This window comes from Montipora foliosa, chromosome 2 (assembly GCF_036669935.1).
Source record: "Montipora foliosa isolate CH-2021 chromosome 2, ASM3666993v2, whole genome shotgun sequence".
NCBI lineage: Eukaryota > Metazoa > Cnidaria > Anthozoa > Scleractinia > Acroporidae > Montipora > Montipora foliosa.
In genome coordinates this window covers 47010727-47021762 of record NC_090870.1, presented here as the reverse complement: position 1 = coordinate 47021762, position 11036 = coordinate 47010727, and the positions used below count along the sequence as shown (strand labels likewise).

Sequence of the window (11036 nt, the reverse complement as noted above, 5' to 3'; positions counted from 1 at the left end):
TGATAATAGTGGATCATACATGCATGATGCAACGTTGTTCATCAAATCTTGTTATTCGGAATACCTGAAAGGTATCCGAGTTATAATCTGGGTAGAATTTCGTTTTCTGTGCTGAAAATCGGCAATATAATTACGAGGCGGTGAAAGCTAGCGCTAAGAGCTAAGAAAGCTAGCGTGAAAGCTAGCGCTCAGAAGGTCCGTTACGAGGCGGTGACTTCATTGGCTGAAAGCAATGCACTACTCCCCTTCGAGGAATCTGTGTCACCTCCTTCCGTGACAAAACAACTGCAACAATAACAAACACAGCCGTCAAGGAGATTTCCGCTAGCGAGAGACTTCAAACAGCCGCACCTGTTATGGAATTCGATGAAAATCCCAATTTATAACATGCAATGCAGCAACCAAAGCGAAGGGTGCTGTTTTGGGGCTTCAGTGTGACACATTTAGTTTCGTTTGCAATTGCTGATTGAGAAACTCAAAGCCCACGTTCTATGTGATGGCAAATGACGCAAATACAATGCAGCGAAAAAGTGAAAATGCTGAATTTAGTCTTGTGGAATGTTATGAATAAGATATTTACTCTAATCGTGCCTGTTGACATCGTGATGAAATCGCCAGTATGTCGGAAATTGCCGAATTTTTTTACTCTCTATTCTTTCAGCTGTTCTAATCTTTGTATAAGGATCTTCTGCCGATGTCATTTTTTCCTTTTAATTAATTGATAATTTCATGATCTTCATCAGTTAGCTACCCAGAGCTGGAGGTCACCGGCCGCGTTATTCACAACACTGTTAATTTCGAACCTTTTTTACCGGTTTTCACTTAACCACATTAATTCCCCGATTAATTCCAAGAATGGCTGCTACACTAGTGTTTTACCCTCCCTTGCCTCGCTGCTTTCACTTGAAAGTCACGCTACATACTAGATCCCGCAAAATCCAATTTCGTTCCCAGAGTCATCGTTCCCTTGACCAGCGGTCGGGAAAGAGAGACTGGTGGAAGCCAATTAGGGCTATATCTGATTGGCTGTTAAAACAACGGTTTCATTTTCTGCCATTTTGAAAGTCTAAACTCGAAAATCGTGCTTTCTTCCGGATTTTTATCTACATGAGGATGAAGAAATAAATCTTTTTACAACTTACCAGTTCTGTAACGTTTTTGTTTTTGAAAATACAGCAATTTTCACTTGCTTGACACCAGATGCTGAAATCTGTTAAAAATGTATCTCGTTATTGTTTATTCTCCGCAGTTTAAAAGCTTCGAGTTTATTAGGAGATGTGTTTATTCTCATGTGTACTGTCTCGCGGGTACAAAGTAAGCGCTGTCATGGCAAGGTGAACTCCATTGTTGATTTCTAACCGTCTTCCCTCACGCACGCGCAGTTATTTAACTGGAACCAGAGTTTTCTGGTTCCGGTTTTGGATTATTCGCTCCCGCGCTCGTTCTGCTGGACAAGGGTAACGGAGGCTCTGGGAACGAGATTGCGCAAAATCTAAAATAGACGTAACGCTGTAACCGGTAGATCCACGTTATCTCCGATCCAACAAGCCGTGTTCAAAAACAAGCTACCCCTGTAGGTAGGTCACCTGTTGAATTTATCTGTAAACATTAAGAAAGGATCACCGTAGCCTCATACGCAGACGTTCTTAGGGCTTAGTCACGCGTTCCACCGCCAAGAACGTCTGCTAAAACGAAAAGCCACTTCCGTTCAACGGCTGTTTGCCCCCCATTTGAAGAAACCAACCAGCATTGACTGACTGTGTTGTGCATAGCCAATCACATGCTTCGAAGGAATGCCATACAAACACGAGTTAACCTAAAACTGGAAAACGGCCTCTGACTAGTCCGTAATCCAGGAACGGAAGTGGTTTTTCCTTTCAGCAGACGTTGGTGGGGGAGGAACGCGTGACGAAGCCCCAAGAATCCCTGCGTGGAGGCTACAAGGCCTTCTTTTGTTCCGTACTTGGACAATTTGAATACCACTCAAATTAGAAAAATACCTCCTCTGAAATGTATGCCACATAGTATTCCGACTTTTCCGAGTAGAAATGCTTAAAGAAGCGTCTTGTTACATTGGACATTAGCACTCGTGGGGACAGAAACAAAACAGGAATAATGATGTTACGGTGACACCGACCGAGCTAACTCGAAGATTAATTAGGCTTGGGATTTGGACTGTGGTTTTGGTCGAATGGGCAAAGCTATGTACTTGGGAAGAAAATTCCTTTCGGACAAAGACAAGAACCAGTAACGTTAACACCGCAAGCGGGATTCGAAGAATTAACTCTGGCAGGTTCCCTCAGGCCCAAGTTCTCCTTAATATACTTATTTTACCAAGAAAAAAGAAACAAAAAAGTCTTCCACATAATATGACTAAGAATGCTCGAAACACTTAAAGATACTCGAGATTTAAATTAATTCAATTCAATTATGTTAAGTGACAAAGGTGAAAAAAAATGGCCCTTACCCGCAGATAGCATTGCAAGTAGCGAAAAGTAAAAAATATATATATAAACATCTTTATACAGTACATTGTAAGCACAGGTAAGTATACAGAATAAAATGCAAGAAAAGTATCGATAGTGCAATTTAGCGGTTTAGAGGACGCACATTGTCAAAATTCTGTTGTGTGGGATTTTGACTTACCTTCAGCCGTAGTAACTCAGCGGAAACCCGAATTTCGCACATTTTGACAGCAAAAAAGTCTTTTATATTGGGAGTTTGGAGCACGACCGAGGCGATTATTCCTCAATGAAAGACCACCAAGGGAAGCTGATTGAAAAGGAAAAGAAGGAATATTCGAGCATTTCATGTTTCGTCTTTAGTATATAATATCTGTATCCGATATACTATTAAGTAAGCACTTTTTCATTCAACAAACTCGAAACTTGATCTTATTCTGTCCCCATGGATAGGCTGCAACGGCTTTTCCGCATCTGTTGAATCTTTAAAGGAATTAAGAAAAATAAGTATTCTTATCGGAAAAATCAAATACCTTACCAAATTTTGTTGACAGAAAAAAAAAGCATCCACAAATACATCCGTAGGAGTAGCGGCCCCATTTCGCTTTATGACGAGACAATCACCTGCTGTAGTTTGAGCAGGATTAAATTCTTCTTGCTGGTTTAACAACTCAGTAGGAGATAAATAAGGCTTGGACGGTGTCTGAAAGCCTAATCAGGAGACAAATTTCATTATTCTATTGACTTCGATCCAACAACAACCGGACCCAAATAATACTTGCTCTTCTGTCTTTATTTGTTACATCTTATTTCTTTCATGCTGGTGCTTGCAAATTTAAGAGTCAGGGAAATTTTAAAAAAAGGTAAATAGGATACATGGATCTCGAGAATTAAATAAAACCCGTGGTTTTATCACCTCAATGATTTCACCCAAAAAATTTTCGCGAGATCTACCTCGTGAAATTGCATGGCAAGCCTTGAGTGTAAGGCTTGATCCTCCAATATCCTCTCTTTTTGCACCGTTATTATTAATTAAGCTCTAAATTTAAGTAGCTCATGGTTTGAAGAATGATATTAGGACTGATTGAAAACTAAATGACTCATAGTACCCAGTATATTATCTGGTAAAGAATGTGTTTGGACAGATTTGAACGTTGACCCACAACAAGAGACCTCATCGTCGAGGAATGTAGATATCGAAGATAGTTAATCTTTCTTCGCATAAAATTTAGTTAACAATAAAGAGATAACGATAATCTAAGAAACAGAAGTAGGGGTCAAAGGAACACTGATACAACCCGGCCCAAGATTTTAACAATTTAAGAGTCCATATTCGACCCGTAAGTTAGGCTTCGCGTACATTTTTTAGCATTTTTTTCTTAAAATGTTAAGTGCTTCACGGAAAAAAAAGAAATAGTGCCCATGAAAACAATTCAGTTCAGTTCTTTCATTAGCAACACCATATATATGTAGTTGGATACAGCATAATTCCAAACTGGAAAGAAAGCCCAGTAGAAACCACCAAGGCTACGTGGGCTGACTGGGCTCCTTAGTGACAAGGCTTTAAACCCCTGAAGAAACTCGGGTGTTGCCTCCGTGGGGTCTTGCACGGAAAACTGGTAGTATGAAATTAATTGATAAAAGAAGATAAAGCACTGTAGGGAAACTAAAAAGTTGTGGTTTGAGGGTCAGGCCTTCGTTCTGATTAAGCGCTAACGATGGAAACGCAGCTCTCCTACCTCCCTAAAGTGCTTCATGAATCTTTTTTCAAACTCAGTTCATGCTACCAAATCTTAATATCAAATAATCAATTGAACAAGTTCGCAAAAATTTCTCTCTCTCTTTTAATCGAATGAAGTCAAGTCAAGTCAAGACAACACATCAGAAAAGGAACAGGATTTGCAAATATTCACTAAAAATTCGGTCATGACTTACTTTTCTGAAATACACCCAAAAAAATAGGTCTTTGTTCTGTTGTGGAAAAGGTAATCCTTCATTTTGGCGTCGAAGCTTCAATTAATAAAGAAAGAGATTTTCGCTAGAAAGGAAGTTAAATGATTGAAAAGGCAAGAAGAAAAACAATGGCGTTCCGCACGTGCATGTTTGTATCAGTGTTCACGGCGCCCAGCACTACAATACTAGAAGAGAGGAAATTTTTCAGTAGGGTTTGTAGAGAGAGTTTGTACGCAAAGAGGTCCTGTCAGACAAAAGGCTCAAATTCGATGGAGGAAAAAAATGAATTTCTATGCAAAGAAATGGCAGGAAAAAAGCAACCACAAAAGCAGCATCGCGTCTAGACATATTAAACGGTGAATTCCTGACTCCCTATAATTTGCGTCCGGAGTGTTCAGCCACATTGGCACCAGGATGTATTTCTGAATAAAGGCCAGTCCGGCCTTCGTTGTCGCGTTGCTGCACAGGCGTCAGTAGGGAGCTTTAGCAAACGACAACGGCGACGGCAACGAGAACGTCACCGTCAAGTTTGCATATGTAGCTATAGTGGGTAAAACAATAGCTTTGCACGCTCTGCACATACGTTTTTCACTTTTGTCCATTTCTATGCAGTCTTTAGCAAAGCAACAACGTGAAATAGGGTTTTCCGACTTAGCGGAAGTTCTACGGAAGTGGAACTTGCCGATTTCAAGTTTATATAAAGGAATGTATATGAATAACTAAATCGGCTGTTTAAATGAAGTCGTCTATCAATCAAAATTTCAAGTTTTTACCGTGGCGAAATTCGCAATCACATAATCAGAAGCCTTATACTTACCGATTGTGACCTTTTTAGCTCACATTTTCCATAATATTTTTGCTTGTAACTAGATATTTGGGCAATAGCAAAAGCAACAAAAATAGACAGGATTCCTTCATTTTAATATGCCAATAAAGGCAAGAATAATCAGATAGAACATAACTCTGTGGGCACCCTTGAGAAACGAACTGTGCCAAGTGATATATATAACATGGTTAAAGAAACTCTTTCACTGAAAACTAGGTTTACTCAGTGTCAGATGAACTGCCTTTCCCACATGCTCAGCCCAGTGGCAAGAAATTGAGGCATGTGGTCTAGTAGGTTTTCAAGCTTTTATACGTTGCCAGTTTTCGACGCTTCCTCTAATTTTTCCCGTGTTCCTCTCCATCAATTCGTGACCTTTTCTTGATTCCTTCGGTAACACCAGAAGCGCCAGCAGCCTCCATAAGTTATTCATTTGCATCGAGTTTGTATCGCTCGTCTCGTTGTTTAATTTTGCCAAGGTTTCCTCATGATCAATTTCACTACTGACGTTCAGGCATTCGTTATCGATACTGGAAACCTCAGAAGCTCTAAAGGCAAGTAAAACTTGAGTGCCCGTAATTTGTCTTAAGAGCACAAAACGATAAGGTCACATGACTGGCCAAAGAAGTTGTCCACTTCAAGAATTGTCACTTAAGATTTGAGAGATTTTTTTCGAATTTGGAGGGACCATTCTCCACCCGTAATAACATTTAAGAATTTCGGCAGTGATACTCACTTCTCCTTTTCTTTGCCGAGCAAAGTTGAGGCTCCCTTTCTCAGGCAGCTTCAGGCGGTCGTGTAATCTCTTGCCGCCAATGTCGAAGATTCGGTAAAGCTCTCCTTTTTCTCCAAGGACCTCCCAATTCCTTTTCAAAAACGTTAGAACCTCTCGCCAGTCAATTCCTTTAAGTTCTATAGCTTTGAGAATCATCTGGTCCGCCAATTTACTGTACTTGTGGTGCGCTGCGTTGGGTTTCTTTTGCAAGGATTTTTCTTTGCTCTCCCGACACCTGACATGGAACTGGTGAAGATACTTGTACTAGGCCTGGCTCTCCTAGTAGTTCTTGGGATTTGATTTTCACCTCCAACAGCTGCCCTCAGGAAAATGTTTCCCGTTAAGTTGCCCGTCGTTCGGAGTGAGAAACCTTACAGTTTTAGGTTTATATAATTTCTAACAAACAGCAATGCCCGTTTGTTCGTGGCACTTGCATGCGTGGCGCTCTCCATGCTTCAGGCCCGCAGGGGCAATACTTATGGCATTCTATCACGAGCGTGGAAAAAGTGTCTGCATTAAGCACGATAAATATTTATTTTCCTTTGGCTATTTCGAAGCCATTAAATTACCACATTATATATTAGTAACTGAAAAATAAACACAATTACTGGCAACAAAATGTCCGTGATTCTTTGTGAATTTACAAACGAGTTGCTGTTACTCTGCAAAACAAAACCAGGAATCTCTAATCTATTCACAAAAATGAATCGATTTAAAAAGCTCGGAAGAATGGCTCGAATTAACTTCCGCAAATTTCCGCTAAATCGGAAAACCCTAATGCATGGCCAAATTTGAGGGTCAGCACTTGGAGATAAATTTTCACTTTCTCCCCTAAATTAAGCGTGTGACTCATATCGGTTTCATTCTTGAGGGATTGCCACACCATTGTCATGTTAAAAAGCTTGGAATAGTCACGAAGTGATTACAATGACGCGAATTTATATTTTGAGATGACATTCTCGTCGCCGTTCCCGTCGTCGTTGCTAAAGCTCCCTAATGAAAACCGTTTGGACTCCGCCCCTGGGTGTTTTTCCTTCTCAATCGTGAGGAAGGGAGGGTCAGACAAAAAGATTATAAAATGGTAAAACCCTTTTATGTTTCTCTTTTTCCTTTTGAGAGGATAAGCACAGAAACAACATTAAAACGATTTTAAAAAATTCTTGAAATATTCCTCCCCGGCCCATGTGCTCTTGTTTCCAACTTTCGAGACGTTTTCAAATGATCTTTTGCAAACAATCCTCTTACTTATTGGTGGAGGTTGTAATCCTGGCAATCCCACAATGATACCTGCATAAAGTATCTGTTTATTGACTTGACTGACTTCGAAATTACCCTCTTAGGCAAACATAACAGCCAAAGGAGAAGCTTTATCATAATTCAAATAAGAATGCGGATGCTTGCTTTTGTAAATTGTCTACAGCAGTTACAACTAACTGTATTAAAAAGATGTATCGTTCGACAATACAAAACAATAAAAATGACAAAATGGCCACTCGTTGGATTATTGGTATGGAGTATCACGTACACCAACATCTTCAGAATAATACTAGTTGAAATCACGCGAACAAAAGCAACCTGGAAATAACATGGATATTTTAGCAGGGTGCAGATAAGGCTCTTAATTACACAGAGAACAAAAAACGCGCACAACACTGAGGAAAATGTCTGACCTTCGATGACCATTAAAGGATGATCTAATTTCTTTGGTAGTTTGCCAAACTACACCGGACCTATGGATCGGTCACTGATTACATAAAAAGGCAACTGAACTAGACTAGTGTGATGGGTCTGTTTCCTTTTTTCTTTTTTCTGATATTGAATTGTTTGGAACCAACGTGAGTAAAGGTATCTAGCTCATTTCGTTTCTTTTCTCTTTACGCTTTACTCATGATGTGCACGTGGCATCAACAGTCCACAAGTATGTCATCGTCATGTTAAAGTAGTTTTATATTTCCCTTTAAATTTGGTGGAATTCCGGAATAATTTGCCGGAAATTGTGTCGAAACATGGACAGAGAGAAATTAGGGTATACTACGTAAGGTAAGCACGTGGAGAAGATAATTAAGTTGCTCAATAAAAGCACTAGTGATAAGTTTTTGCGGTCGAACTAAATGACGCGTTTGTATAGCTTTGAGCCTAATGTGTTCGGACCCCAACACTCAGGATTTTTGAAATATCTGAAGAGAAAGTGCTGCTCATGAAGACCTTCAAGTCTTCTCAGATACGAGGTAGAAACCCTTCTTGATAAAATTTGGAGAGACTGGCGTGAGAGTGGGGAATGTCGCAAAGAGGCAAGGTGTTCCCGGTTCTGTTTACATACATCAGCAAATACGGCTGCTTTGGCATGATCTCTCAAGAATCAAACAGCCATCAGTCAAGGGATTTGGCTGGTGCTGGACATACAGATACGAATTAACTATGCATTCAAAGAGTTTCTGTGTTTGGAATGTCCAATTTACCAGGGCTTTTAGTTTTTTAATTCAAACTTTTCCACTTGCGCTGCTTCATTGTGGTAGAACCAATCCTACATCTAAGAGTCGTATCCGTTGCACTACGCCTGGGAAAAAGTCATATACAATGAAAACGTTTAGTAAAAAAAAAAAAAAAAATTAGGACTTGATCGATTCGTCTCTTCAATGGAGTGATAGTTTTTTATTCATGATATTTGCCTATTTTTATCCTTTTCATTCCGCGCAGAATGTCGCTTCACGCCATTCGCGGTGAATCCTCTCCTTCAAACAATTGAACTCTTATGCAGTCTTTGATCACATGGCAGGAGCAAAACAGAATTGTTACACATCATTTTGCATGGTGTGGCAGTTTAGTTTGCTACTTTGTTTATTACATAGCCTGAAAAGCGATTCAGAAATTAAAAGTTTGATACTTTTAGTCAGTTTTAAGTCAGTGTTGGAGCTTTGTTTGTTTGACGCTTTTTATGCTACAAAAAGCTGACGAATTATGACATATGGGCAAGCGATTGACTGGCAACAAAAAGCATAAACAACTGACATTAAACCACACAGTTAACTGGCAGTCCATCTTAAGTGACGGCTGGCAAAATCGTGTAACTGTAACAATGTCAATACTCCACAGCTTTTATCTTCTTTACCACCAAATCACCAAACTTACTATTTTAAGGATTGGCAAAGAAAGATCGTGATTTATATATGCCGATCATGGGGATCCTTTGATAAGTGGAACAGCTGATACCCTGCTTGCATTGTTTATAAAAATCTCAGTATAACAATCAAGTAATTTTCTTGGTTTTTGTAGCTTGAGCAGATAAGTGTCGCATAGCAAAACATAACAAATAACGAAAACTTGTCATTGCACTGGTTCGATAAGAATCAAGACCGGTCCTGTTGATCGAACATAGATTTGATGCTCTCGGGTTAGAGACTCCTAAATTAAAATCTGGCCTTAGGTAATTTTTACTTTGAACGTTCCGATTATAAACAAGCCCACCCATTTAGTCCATTGTGGGATCTTTTCACCCCCACTTCATAACTCAGAGAATCTGTTGCGTACTGAGCATTCTTTTGGAAGGAGGCCACATAGTTAGTTTTGCGAATGAACTACAGGGTTTATAAACCCGAGCAACGTGCCTTTTTTTCCATAGCAGTTAGATTCAAATTTTCTTTGAGAGACTTAGTTTCCTATCCAAAAGCACCTTATCGTAAAAAAATACCTGTACCCTCGAAACTGGTGGTTGAAAATTAATAGCCCTATCAGACAAACATCAACGTAAACATTGGCCTTGCCTCAAACACATGCAGGTCTTTAAATATGTGCGTAGACGTTTGAACTTTATGATAGTAATTTCGTAGAAAGCAGAAAATCTGGACAGAATTTAGAAGAAAGATATGGTAAATCCTTACACCATTTCACATTGTTATCCTGGTTCAAGGAATGGTGTGAAAAATGCATGCGTAATATCCCCACATTGGCGCCAGCGAAACCGAAGCATACTGCTAAGTTGCAGAGGATTAAATTTAGAAAGTGGATAAAATATATCAAAGATATACTGCTTTGCTGTCACAAATTGAGGTCCTAATTGTGGTATTTATGTCTCGTTGAGAAAACCTTCCCCTTCGAGTTGGGTCAATTTTGAGGTCGCCAGTCTCAAAATCACTTATATTGAGCTTCATTTTCTAAAAAAAACGGATCTTTCACTGTGGTTTATTTATTACAATTCGGTCTTGAAATGTGGCCTTCACAAGTTTAGTTAATCTGGCGGAAGGGTGATTGGGGATGTAGTGAGTTAAGTTACTTACATTGTAATAGTTTTGGAGAATGGAGTGCCAGAAATTTATATCCCTGAAGGGAAAGCTGGGTTGGTATAGAACGAAATCCTCTTCGTATGAAACCAGAATTCTTGCAGAACAGTTCGCGAAGCTGGTCAACATTTTTCGTCTCTTGAGAAGCTTATACGTTCTTAGGGTGGGACACAAGAAAATAAGGTAATCGGGGAAAAAAATAGGATAGAGTGTTTGTTGCACTAGTTGAAACCCCACTTGGATTGTATCTGTGTTCCGGGAGTTTGCAAATTGACAACTCAAGGCTTATTCTTCAAAACGACAAGGAATTATGTTAGAAAAGAAAACAAAAACAACCTATTCCCATGGATTAGGGTTAACCACCCTGAGTGATTCAAACCGACCGCATCTTCCTTTTGATGGACCAGCCAATTGAGAGTATTTATCTCATGTCACGTTGAAACCACTTACGCCAAGTTATAGTCACTTCTATAAGCATCTGAGCTCGCCAAAAACTACAACTAAAACACCCAACCCACACAGATTAGAAGCCAGCTGTCCTGCGCTTTTAGTTTCCAAAACATGGTGGTAAACAGCACCTTTCGCTTTTGACGCAGAGGATGCTTGGCAGATATTATCTCTTGTCTTGCATCAATTAAATGGAACGCCGATGATGAATCGTGACCTTGGAATTCCCATTCCATTTATTTAATTGAAAAGAAAAACCTGTGGTATTTGGTGATTAATTCAGACCACATTATCCGTTT

The 11036-nt window shown here is 39.6% G+C and overlaps 1 long non-coding RNA gene across 2 annotated transcripts; it reads right to left on the bottom strand.

The window, feature by feature from the left end:
• Positions 1-92: 92 nt before the first annotated feature.
• Positions 93-3073, bottom strand: LOC137993345 (uncharacterized). 2 transcript variants are annotated; one of them, XR_011121852.1, is made up of 4 exons: positions 2996-3073; positions 2647-2772; positions 1143-1210; positions 93-285 (listed from the first exon to the last, which is right to left on the bottom strand). It is a non-coding gene; the product is annotated as an uncharacterized lncRNA (long non-coding RNA). The 2 variants fall into 2 exon arrangements; XR_011121853.1 differs by having other exon boundaries at positions 3001-3056.
• Between the last annotated feature and the right edge of the window lie 7963 nt (positions 3074-11036).